At 50.9% G+C, this 12,906-nt stretch overlaps 1 protein-coding gene across 4 annotated transcripts in view; it reads right to left on the bottom strand.

Annotated features, from left to right (window-relative positions):
• Positions 1-4,548: 4,548 nt before the first annotated feature.
• Positions 4,549-12,906, bottom strand: part of CNPY1 (canopy FGF signaling regulator 1) — a 41,991-nt gene continuing 33,633 nt past the window's right edge. For 3 of the 4 annotated variants that reach the window (XM_015448337.3, XM_065542844.1, XM_065542843.1), the window contains exon 5: positions 10,377-10,658. The gene's annotated coding sequence lies outside the window, so the exon portion shown is untranslated. Of the gene's footprint in view, positions 6,832-10,376; positions 10,659-12,906 lie in introns of those variants that run through there. The other variant, XR_012433130.1, reaches the window with a different exon arrangement.

Here is a 12,906-nt window from a genome sequence, read left to right on the forward strand (position 1 = left end):
ATGAAGATTAAAGGAAATCATGTTCACGAAAAGCTTAGGACAGCCCTGGCATGTGAAGCGCTGGGGAAACATGAGCTGTGGTTATTACTGTTGCACAAGTCGGCATCTCTGCTTATACAAAGCCATTGTCTCCTATTGTGCCCACACCTCTCCAAGTCCTCCAGCCAGCGTGGGGAACCCGAGGGCATCCTGGGTGCTGCTCAGCAGCAGTGTCTCCTCCTCCTGCTCCCTGATGTGGCCTGGGGGCTGCAGGACAACCATCACCCCTTCTTCAGCCCTGCCCTCTCCCCAGCCCACTGCGTTGCCGTCTGGACTCGCGCTGGGCTTTCCTCCTAACTCTATCACCTGGGTGGGGTGATCTTGGCCCGAGCCTCTGTACTCACAAGGGAGCTAACAGTCCAATAGTGCTCAGCGCCTGGTGGCAGGAAGAACTCAGGCAGCAGCAGGCTGTGGTCACTCGCACGTTAATGGGGCACTGGGCTGTCAGACTGCACTCCGCTTAAAGGTCTGTGCCCCTGGAGGCTCCCAGCTGAGGGGGAGGGCAGGTGTGCATTTGGGTGGTGGTTGGTTTTGGGCAGGGTAAACTGGTCTCCAAGCTAAAATAGTCTCCTTTTGCCAGAAAATTAACTTTTTGCCCAAGACAGACACCTGGTGGCTCTTGTCCAGGAGTCATCCCTCCAGGTGTGCAGGAAGGCGGCAGAGATCCCCTGGCCTACCCTCAACCATCGTCCTTCTGTCCAGCACCCCGGCCCCACCCTTCAGCCCAGTGTGGGCCAGTTCCTCGCCCTCTGAGCCCAGGCCCTCCCACCCTTGGTGCTCAGCTGCTGTTGACACCCATCCCTGCAGCCGAAGGGACACCCCACCCCAGGCCTGGACTCAGTGGGGCAAGGCCGCATCCTCCCATTGTATTCTCTAAGCAGTGTGAGGATGAGCCCTTCATCGCATTCCTCCTGCAACCCTGAGAGGGATAAAAGGGCTGTCACCACCTCCCTGTGGGGGACACTGGCAGGGTGAGGTGACTGCCCAAGCCACGCCAGCCACGCCCTTTGGAAATGTCCTGCACAGCGAGCTCTTCTCTCTGCAGTGATTCTGCCTTCGCTGCCTCCACAGCCATCTTCCAGCCCTGGCCCGGTCTGGGACCCTCTCACCACCCACAGATGCTTGCATGTCACATTTGTTACTTGGTCGCTCCCTGCCACTTCCCATTTAGTCTGGTAAGAAACCCGGCTGCTTAAAATTTTACTCAGTCTATAAATACTATTTGCTGAGCGTTTTCTATAACAATAGGAGCTGGAGACCCCCAAATCTGGCTGGCTCGTCTCATGTCTGTTGCCCCGCCCACTCCCCGCAACTTCTCAAGCAGCTCCCTTTGAATGATAAGCTCCGTGTGTGTCTTAGAACTGACATGGCTGCGTCCCATGTGCCAGGTGTTGTGCTGTGTGCTTGAAGTTACAGCAACCCCTCACCACAGCTCTGCGAGGCAGCGGCAACTTCCATCCTTCTTACGGCAGGAGACGCTGAGGCTCCAGCCTCCACGGGGACTTCAGGGCTGAGTTTCCCTCCTGACAAGCAAGGCACTGTGCTGGGTGGGGCAGGTACGACCGGCCTCCCAGAGTTCAGGAGCATAGGGGTCTGGGAGCGAGATCCCCCCACCGCACACACACTCCTGCAGGGACGCTCTCAGGGAACCTGGGTGCCCTCCTCCTGGCTTCAGCCAGGTCTCAGCCTCCTGGAGATGCTGTTCAGGCCAACCCTTGGGATGCTGCCCTGTCCTGCCCCTCCAGGGCAGGCCTCCATGAGCAGGGGCCTGGACTCTGTGGGTAGACAAGGCTTGTGTGGATTGAGACCGGGGCTGGTAAGGCTGGGAAGGGGCGACTATAGGCACTGCCCAGGGAGGGGCAAAATCATGCCATTGCCCGGTGATGCCAGGTACACAAAGGCAAAGCTGGAGGGACAGCGTGGAGGCCCAGACTCATGTGGGTGCACTGAGAGCCAGTGGAGGCATGCAGGGCAGTGTGATCATAGGACTGCTTCTCGAGACTTCTCTGGCAGCGGGTGGGAGGGAGGCCGCCACTTTGAGGCTGGGACAGAAGGGTGAGGACCTGCACTGGGCATGAAGGCAATCGCAGCCACACGCAGAGCCAGGGAAGCCAGAGCTGTGGAGCAGATCTGTGCCCAGAGCCGGTGGGGCAGGCTGGCTCCTCCTGGGGCTCTGTGTCTGTCCTCTTTGGGCCCAGGCTGTATCCAGCTTGCCAGGCAGTGGGAGAGAGGCAGCATCCAGGCTCCCCTTCCCATATACCAGGGGAGCGGCACCGGATGGGACCACCAAGCTGCCCTGGCAGGACAGAAGAGTATGGTCACTTTCACACTGCGGAGGGGAGGCTCCCTCAGTCACAGCCTCCCATCACAGGAGGGAACTCAGGACATAGAACCACGGGGACAGGGGCCCAGCTCCCGGCCTTGCCCTGCCCAGGGAGGATTGTCCTGAGAGCCACTGCCCAGGCCTTCATGCTTCAGAAGCCACCAGAAACAGAGGCTGAACGCGGCTGCCCTGGCCACTGCAGAGCCCAGGAAGGGCAGGGCGCTGAATGGCCCGCCCAGCTGCACGCATGGCTGCGTCTTCTGTGTGCCCTGGGAAGAGAAAAGGAGGGACCTCTCAGGAAGTGGCGGGGCATCTGCTCCCGCAGGAGAAACTCTTTTACATTTCTAATCAGGAGCCTGGGCTAGGGAGTGTCCTGCCCCCGTGCCCGCAGGGATGGGGGACGATGAGGCTCCTCAACTGTTCCAGGGTAGCCCTTGCAGGCAAATCGGAGAAGGCTATGGCTTCAGAAGGAAAAGGATCAGGGAAGAAGTCCTCGCAGGAATAGACCAGGCCTTGGGCGAGGCTGAAATTCTTCCTCTACGCCAGGACTGCTACAAGAGGTTGTCTGGTTTCTCTGCTGGTACTGTCTTCACACACTTACAATTAACATTATTAGCAGCAAGTGTCACTAAGGAGCAAGGAGCGATTTCTCCAGGAATCGGAAACTCCCCTCTGCCCCCCGGCAGCACCCGGCAAACTGGAGCTGCCTAAAAGCCTGCCACAAGGGGCTGGGTTTCTGGAATGTTCTTTCATCCCCTGGGAGTCCTGGGCTGCTCCGTCCGGCCCTCCCTCCGTGAGAAGGGGAAGACGGGGCTTGGATGAGCTGCCCTGGCCGGCTCCGGGCTCCACCCCCTGCACCCCGGCTGTTGCCATGGTTGGCCTCAGGCATCCGGCTCGGCCTACAGGAAACACGCTTATAGGACTTGCTAGGGCAGGAGGGAATGGGGTAATGAGGAAGATGGATTTTTTTTTTTTTTTTGAAATGAGCAAACTGTTTAGAGAACCCCACAGAAACAAAAGGGAAAAAGAAGGAGACGATCCAACAAAAGCCACTAGAGCGAAGAGCATCAGTGACAAGACGCAGCTACGAGGGCGACCAGGGGGAGGAAGGGTGTGGCCGCAGCGGGTGTAGAGACCACAGGGGGCCAGGGTGCGGCAGGGCCTGCGGCAGAGGGGTTCCCGGGGACCAGGGTGCGGGAACCCGACAGGCAGGGAGACACCAGATGGGAAACAGGTGGACAGACAGACCTCCAGGGCTGAGGCTGAGAAACATGACCCAGGCTGGAGAGGGGAGGGCTAGAGACGGCTACCACCACAGCACGTGGGAGTGGGTGCTGGGAGTTCACGGAATCGTGGAGTCATCAAAGGAACTCAGAAACCATCCCGCCGACCCTAGATTTTACCGGGTTTTCACAGAAACTGAAGCCAAGGGGTCCAGCACACAGCCCAGGGCCATCCCTCTGGCCTGAAGCAGTGTCCTCACCACACCAGGTCTCCGTGGCCAGCTCCTTTCCTGGGCCCACCCGGCTTGCTTTGGAAATACCCAGATGTACTTGAACACCGGGATAAAAAAACTGGAAGGAGACAGGAAAATGCAGAGAGAGGGGGAAGGGTTAATCCAAGAAGGAAGAAACAAGCAGGGCAGGAAGGAGGAGGAAGCTGGGGGCAGAGAGGAGAGGGACCTGGTGACGTGGGGGGCTGAGGGCGCAGGGACCCCCTAGGCATTCTGGGTGCCATCTCTGTACATGACAAATCTCCAGACTCAAGCTCACATCGGCCTCTCTCAACTGTCTCCGTGAAGCAGGAGAACGGGCTGTAGGGTTATCCGTGGCTGAGACTCAGAGGACGGGGGGAGGCAAAAAGAAATAGAGCCGAGATGAAAGTCAGGGGACAGACAGAGGAAACCAGTCCGGAAATGGCGGAGAGGGAGAGTTCGTCTCCTGGGAAGGTTCACCGTGAATGGGTTAGGACGTCTTTATTATGGAAAGATGACTGTGGTATCGTGCAATAACCTTGGCGGTCGTGGAAAAGAAATCGCTATGGGAACTTATACTTCTGATTTACGATAGAGTGAAAGAGTTACATTACCCATGCTTTCATTTAGATTATTAGTTAAATGAGGACATAACCGCAGACCATTCCATTCTATTTGGCATACATTTCTAGAAGTCTATGAAATCAATCTGTATTTGGGAAGACCACTGCCTCCAGAGTGCTTTATTTTGTGAACTATTTTGGCCCCTGAGGACCCAATGGTCATGGTCCCCTCTGCCACAATAAATGGAGCTTACAGCTGACTTCTGTAGAAATGTCCATTTCCTTTAAGTGTGGATATTGGTCTGAAGGATTTCTTCAAACAGTCTCGTCACTAATTTTATCACGTGACCAAAACTGAGCACTGGACATTGGATTTTCAAGATTTTCTCTGATAAAAATGAATCTTCTAATCCTCCCTAATTGAACAATTCTGTGTGTGATTTGGGTTTGAATTGTAAATTATAACCCTTTTCCTATTTTCTAAAATGCTCCTTTAAAAGTCTTATAAATTCACCAGTAGTCTTCATCATTTGAGTAGTAAATATAGTCAATTAGTCTTTTTGGAAGCATTTTAGGATGAAACTTCCAGATTAGTATTCATTTTAAGACCGAGAGTTAATGAGGAAAAAGCTGGAGATGGCACCAGCCAGGCAATGTATTCAACAGAAGCTCTAATTTGCTGTGCTGTCTTGGACCAAACACTCAGCCTCTCTGTGTTTCGGGCTCCTCTAAACAGGATTACTTATTTCTGTTTACTTTAAAGCAGGTGTTTTAAATCTGGATCCTGTGAACTTGGATGGGAAAAGTTCATCCTTGTTTTTACTAGTCCATCTCTAACTGGAATCCACTGATTCTTTTCATTATGAAGTAGACATCAAACCCTTGCAGGGTTTAGCAGTGCCTGTGACATTGTGGCTGATTTAAACCACAGATATTTTCATATCATGTTATACCTACAGATATCTCAGAATATCATTTCTGCTCCTCACTACTTCAAAATTTGCCAATAGACCTGCTGCTACATCTTGTTATTAAAGATATTAGTAAAGAAAGATGCATCACAATGAAAATACATTTTGTAACTATTTAAATCTGACTGGTTCCCTTGAAATCCTGTGTATGTTATTGCATGCATTTAAATATATTCATCTCAGAAGGGTATGTCAGTAGGCTTCCCATGGCTGCCCAAAAGATCCATGGCATTAAGAAAGGTGAAGAAGCTCTGGTTTACAGGAATATGGAAAGGCGAAATGAATATTTGCTAAAAGGACGTCAGCTCTCTAGAGCCAAAAATAAGGAAGAAAAGTAAGGTCAACAAATCAGTGCTACCACGTTGAGGAATCCATACAATCAATAGCTGTGCCAGGTAAAGGGTTTGACCCTGTGGCCACACTCTAAAATTATTTGTATTCAAAGGAGTCAGTCCCCGCAAGGAGGATTTCTGACACACTTGGCCCTGTGTTCCTCTCTGGGTCAGCAGTAACATGTGGGTGCTGTTTCTGTTCCCCACCACTGGGCCATGTGGGGCCTCAGGGACCCCCAAACGCCTTGTGCTGCCACGGAGGCCTGGGAATGAGCATTGGTTCCGTGGTCTGCTCTGCTGCAGCCACGACGCTGGGCCCCCAGCACACCTTTGCGGTATGTGTTCCTCAGGGTGCCCTCCTGCCTCTCGTTGGCATACATGTTCACACCACGATCTTTAAGAGAGATGTCACCACGGACAAGCCCACGTCCAGCCTGTCCTGATGAGCAGCCGCCGGGCTGCCCAGAAAGTCATGGTCTTCTCAAAGGAAATGCTTCGGTGCTGATGTGTGACCCCACCACATCCGAGTGCAGAGCCCTGCAGCCTGGATCTCCTGACACCCTGCTCCTGCGTCAGAGCCGAGGGTCGCAGGCACTGTCTGGTCCAACCACTGCCTTTACAGGGTCTGGCCCATGAGAGCAGGGAGGGCAGGAAGCCCAGGTCTGGGGTCTTTCTCTGCCTGAGCGGCCCCTCAAGGGAGGCATGGGCGTGCTGCAGAGCCAGGAATCTGGCCTTTGATCTGGGCCACTTGTAAGTCTCCAGACCCTGGTTTGTTCTTTCCAACGTGGAGATGAAAATGGCACTTCTCTACAAAATTTGTACAAGGATGAAATAAAATAGTGCCCTCGGGAGGGACGTATAAACTGTAAAGGGCAGTGCTGAGCTCGCCACCATTGCTGTGCTAGCAGGAGCCGTGGCGCGCTGGACTCACCTGGCCGAGGCTCAGCAAACAGTCCTGCTGCAGAGCGTGGGCGGGCGGGGTTCGGTCCGTCCGGGTTCCCTGTCCTGGAACTGAAGATGGGAATTTCCCATGGGCAGGACTCTTCTGCCTCCTCACCTGTCCGGTGCCAGGTCTCCCTGGAGGACTCAGAGTCGCTGGAAATGTGGGTCCAAATCTCCCTAGACCTTCCTAGAGCAGCAAGAAACCTGGTACCACTGGCCTGCCCCAAGCCAGCCTCTCCCACCATCACCAGCTTCCCAGCACCGACTTCCCCGGGAGCCTTTCACCTCTGCAATTTTAGCTGACGGAAATGTTCTTGAATTTGCTAAATATTCTCTTACAAAAATTAATCTCTGCATTGTTCTCAATAATAAACACTTGAAAATAATCGAAACGGCCTAATACAGGAGATCTGTTACATAAATGTGGCTTGCAATACGTGAAATAAACACTTTGCAGCCATTAAATTTTATGCTGTAGAAGAATTTGAGTGACATGAAGACAGATTCACAATACATCAAGTGAAAAGGCCAGGTCATAATACGGTCGATAAGATATAATCTAATTTATAGATGTGTGTATATACACACACACGTATTAACAGATTTGCATGTGTATATATAGGATGTAAACAATTATTTGGATGATGAAATTTTGAGAATTTTTATTTTCATGTTTTTAAAATGTGCTTTCTAAATGTTTGTATTTCTCTTATAAGAAAAAATATATGTTTTTCCAATTTTCATTTTGTTTTATCTGGTTTTAAATAAGAAACCCAAGCTAAAGAGGTTGGCAGCCCTTTTCCTCCATAGTTTTCCTGCCTGAGCAGCCTGAGGTGGTAGAGACCGCCTGCCCCATCCAGGCTGGGCCTGCTCTGGTCGAAATATCCCTCCAGAGGAGCAGAGTCTCAAGGCTCCCCAGAGCAAGGCTCGCACAGGCCCACCCTGCTCCTCTGAAGGGTTGGGGAGGGCAGCTGGGACAGTCCAGCTGCATCTGCAGCACGGGAGGAGGCTCAGATGAGCATGAGTTGGTCTCTAAAGTGGATGCAGTGGAAAGAATTGGAAACATCCCCTCAGTGGGCACGAGGCAGGAGGCTAAGCCCGCTGTCGAAGCAGGCCTCAGTGAGGAGCTCCACGCAGTGGCAGTGATATCTTGAAAGGAGAGAATCCCCCGACCCAGGACCCTCAGGTACCAGCCTGTGTTGGAGACACACTCCCTAGGCCTGGCTTTCAAAGGGAAGCTACCAGGATGCAAATTGGCTTCAGGCCCACCACCGAGTCCATGTGTGCCGAGACAGGTGCAGCGACCTTACAGTCAGAGTCTGTGTTTAGCTTGAAATTTCACAGCACCTGTCCTCCAAGGTCTCCGGGCTACCCGCGGGCACTTCCTGTGGACATCCTGTCCCAGGCACGGCCCCTGGGGTCTACGCAGTGGCGTGGGCAGGGGGCGGTGCCTGGAGTTTCCCAACACTCTTAATCCTCCTGCAAAACCAAGTCCCTGCCTGAGATCAGGAAGTTCTCCGTCACACAGCCTGGGAGCACTTGCCCTGGTTTTTGGGCTAGGACAAAGCCTGGCTGGGTGAGGCATTCTGGGCCACCATGGGGTGGGGGGCGGGGGAAAGTTCCCTTCTGGATCTTCCCAGCTGGGTGAGGCATTCCAGGCCACTATCGGGGTGGGGTGGGGGGAAGTCCCCTCCTGGGTCCTTCCAGCTGGATGAGGAGTTCAGGGCCACCATCGAGGGTGTGGGGGAAGTCCCCTTCTGGGTCCTCCCAGCAGGTACTGAGTCCTCCTGATCTGACTCCTTCACTCTCAGGCGAGAGACTCCAAGGGGCTCCCTTATTCCCCAACGTCACTGGAGCTCTTGGCCTGGCCTCCTTCCCTCATGGCTACCACAGCCCACCCAATCAAAGAACACGTTTTTTGACTTAAAGTTCTCCAATTTTGGTGTTTTGTGTAAGTGCTTCCAGACAGCCAGCGGCCTAGTCTTTCGTGGTCCCTGCTCTCCTCGCAGCTCAGGATGGAGGCCCTGTCCAACTAAGCAGAGCACCACCCTCCACATTAAATGTCCTCACCAGGCCGCACCACAGGTCGCCCTCCTGCTATGCTGGTCTGACCTCGGGGGCTCCTCTCCCCATGAGGACCTCTGTGCCCCCCCTGCACCACTCCTTCTCGGCACCCAGCATGGGGCCTCAGGTGCACTAGGGCTTCCCGAGTATTTGCTTATTTAAGCACAAACCCAAAAAGGCCAAGGGCAAGGGTGAGTGTGTTCAGAACAGTGAGCACGGCAGGTTTTAGGGGGCTGGGCACTCAGAAGGGCCCACTGGGCATCTGAGTTCTCTGCGGAAGATTAAACCAAGAGGAATTTCAGAGAGGAGCGGTGGTTACTTGGAAACCATCATCGGCTACCAAGCTCAGCTGCAAGACCCCACCCAACTGTTCCACAGTCCTGGAGGGGCTGAGGTGCACTGCCCCCAAGCCAGGGGTGCGGGACTGGATCACCAGGAGGCTCCTCCAGCCCTTTCTCAGGATTCTGCACCACAGGTTCCATTCAGATCATGCCCAGGGGGAAGCGCTCCTCCAGTGGGGACAGTGGTAACTCACAACTAACCGGAAGCGCGGACTCATTCTGCCAGCCGCGAGCAGGGCCCTGAGCTGTGCTGGGGCCTTTCCCAGGTACAAATCAATGTGAGAATGAATGGGCAGGAAGCAGTAGGCTCACCCTCCTCCCAGAGATAAAGCTTTGTTTGAGCCTATGCTGTGGTGTCTGCTCCTTTGGGATCCACACTGGCAGGGTGAGGATAGCCTACGCTCAAGGGCATGGACTGCCCGGAGCAGGGATGCAGGACAGCCAGGGGATCCCGAGGCACAGATGCTGCAGCAGCCAGCCTGGGCTCTCTGCCCTCACAGCCTGTGCCCAGGGGCTCCGCCTGGGCCAGCCGGCCCTGGGCTAGGTCACCCAGCTGGCCTGTGCAGGGCCCAAGTTGGGGCCTCTGCGCCTGCTGCCGCCTGGGCTGAGGCATAAGGCCAATGGTACCTTACTTAACACTGCCGGTGCACAGGAGAAAACACGCCTGGTCTGTTAATGAATCACCAGTTACTAGAAGGGAAGCACAAGAACTAGAGATGCTATCGTTTTCTTGGACTTGAGACTCAGTTATCAGGTACAAAGGAAAGCATTTCTTAACAACAACAAAAAAACCAAACGTGTTTCTTTCTGAAGCCCCAGTGCATCACACCGGTTAGGAAGGCAGAGCAGCATCTTTTACTGGGCTTTTGTTTCAGAAGGGGATTTGCTGCAATCAGCCCTCTCTTCCAACCTCGACACAGCCATCTTTCTACAGCGGGATCTTGCCATAGGGCCAGTGCATGCTCAAGAAAATGGCTGGGATTGTTGCAGTTTGGAAAGAGAGAGCCACACCACATCCATGGGCACACACGAGCTCCACCAGGCACAGCTGACCCTGATCCCTGGAATCGAGTGAGGATTTCCAGTGGGGCTTCCACTCTCGAAATTGGTCAAGGTGTCAGCATCCACAGCATATGCAAAACTGAGCTAACCTGCAACATTTTCTGTTTATCATTTAGGGGCACTGCTTCAAAACATGCACGCACCCGTGACCCTTTAATCTTAGGGCCTTAATATTTCATCATGGCTTTGATTGCATATAAAAGCGATTCAAGGGTATATTTTTACCTGAAGGTCTAATAATTTAATAACACTTGTTGAAGCCACATTTGTATTAGATTTCACTCTGTTTTAATACCACATTGCTTTACATAGGGTCCATTTTTAATAAGGACCAAATAGTCTATTTTTTGGTTCTCCGCTTTCTTCTGTAAACCACAGGGCATGAAGGTGCTTCATCAGCGCCCTTTGATGAAGAACAACAGAGCCATGAAGATTACTTCTATCAAACAATGAAAATCACCTGATTGAAATCTTCTCTCTCTCTGTTGACAATGGTGTCGCCTCGTGGATTACAGTCACCTTTTATCGGCCAATATCAGAGAATACGCTGTAGAGAAATTCCCACTTATTCAGAAAGCTGCTATGAGGCAAACCCTTAATATAAAACGTCAGGAGTACAGTCTAACTTTTCAGGTGCCGACCTTGTTATTCCTAAAGTCTGAGACAGCTATTCTTGTTTTTCCTAAAGTTTGAGACAGCTATTCACATTCTTACTTACAGTATACCGGATCTTTCTGAGCCCTGGCCATGCTTAATCAGCTGACCCTGGGCATCCGATGCCTCAGTACATAACCTGCCTTCCCTAGACGCTGGTGTGTTAACAATCCCAAAAGGAGAAGAAAGTTACTGGAGCCCTTATCAGCTCCATGGGAAGGCCATGTCCCTCTGGGTCACATCTTGGATTCACTAAGCTCATGATTTGCGAACTTCCCCCTGCCCTGTGGTTTTGAGGGAGCAGGACTGTCTATCAAACTGCCCACCTTACTGTGTTGGGCTTTTACTCTGTGCTACTATGCTTTAGAGGGAAATTGTTTAATCTGTGGTTTACTGAAATCCGTGTTCCATATAGTGACACACCCTATAAGATTCTATGCTAGTTCCAGTGCAGCCTCATGGCATTTTTGTTTTCCAGCAACTTCATAATAGATTAAATATGTTCTACGAATATCTTACCGTGGTAGAGGGTAGAATCTTTTTTATGTCCACTGTAATTTTTTTTTCTTTCATGAAAATCTGGAGATAATTCTCCAAGATACGGAGCACAGGAATGTTTCTTTAATTAAGGAATTAAAAAAAATAAAGACCTTATTTTTTCCCTGAGAGCTCCACACTGGAAATTTGAAGCTCTAGCCGATCTCCCTGTGTCCCCTCTATTATGTATGTCCGTGTCTGTGTGCTTGTGGGCATGTATCTACACTTCCATGTTTCTATCTATCTGTTTACCTCTTTATCCATCCCTCTATTTTTGGACTTTCCCGAAGAATCCAGAAGGGAGAGAGCTATAGGTGACATCCAAGACTCTTCTTCTTCCACAAACTGTCCTTCTGAAGCAAAGCCCCACGTTTCTGGTGATGACCCCACAAGTGAACGAGCCAATATTATATTAAATCTCATCACCAGCTCCTGCCCTTGGAGCAGATCGTGAAAAGTGGGCTACAAAGAGCAGAGCCTCTCTCCTCAGCAAACACACGTTTAGGGGAAGGGGCAACAAGTTAAACTTCGTGTGAGAGCAATACCATTGACTGTATCTCTCCCCAGGTCATGTAAGGGCGATACATTTTTACGACTTCCATAATTCCATGTCAGTTACTGCATTTGATCTTTTTATCCACTTGGTTTCTTGGTCTAAAAGCAACTAATCTGAGGAATTTAAGCAACGTATAAAGGGGAGTTAAATTACAGCTAGGGAATCATAATAAAAACACACTTGTATCTCACAGGGACATTCATAGTGTGATGGTTTCGTATCATTGTTAATTGCGTCTTGGTATCAAACTATACAATATCCTATTGCGTGAGCTTCAGCACATTTAAGATTACCTCACAGACTTGTACCAAGTTTTAAAACAGACCGCAAAATCACATCAAAGAATGACTTTTCTCATATTCCATGACCATCTGAATTTTAAGCTTGATATATAGTTTATCATTTTTTATTTAGATAAAGTGATTACGTATGTGAATAAATATCAACCTAAGCCGAGAAACAGATAAAAAAGCACAGCCAGCTATTGACTCTATTTTTTTAGGGTTGTCTTAGTAAATAAAGTATTGATCTTTCCCGTTTGGGACTTCAGCACAATCCCACTCTCCACTCCTCAGCAAAACGGATTCATTGTCCTTGGCTTGTTCTTAGCAAATAGTAATCCACATCACAAAAAATAAACTGGGCATCTCAGCCAATTTGGTCTTTTTTTTTTTTTATGAGAACAGGTTCACACGTCTTCATGGAGACCCAAACCAACCATCTCATAAGACAACAATCTGAAACCGTCCAGCCTCAAATAGGTCTTCTCTCCTCATTATTTTAATAGGCATTACACACCCTACCCTGTGTTTTTGCAGGGATTTTTTTTGGACATGGAATTAGGTCGCTTTTCATCAACTCTGAGAAACTTTTCTCTCACAGCATAACATTGCCTTGTTTCTTTTATTTTGTTTTTGTTTCCTCCCCATGACTTGTTTTTATTTCGGTTTTGGTCAATAAATGTGACTTACAAGGCACCGAGGTGGCTAGAAGGATGCTAAAGTGAGTAGCTACTCTATCTCATTGTTCATGAGCAAAAGCAGCACCA

This window comes from Macaca fascicularis, chromosome 3 (assembly GCF_037993035.2).
Source record: "Macaca fascicularis isolate 582-1 chromosome 3, T2T-MFA8v1.1".
Lineage (NCBI taxonomy): Eukaryota > Metazoa > Chordata > Mammalia > Primates > Cercopithecidae > Macaca > Macaca fascicularis.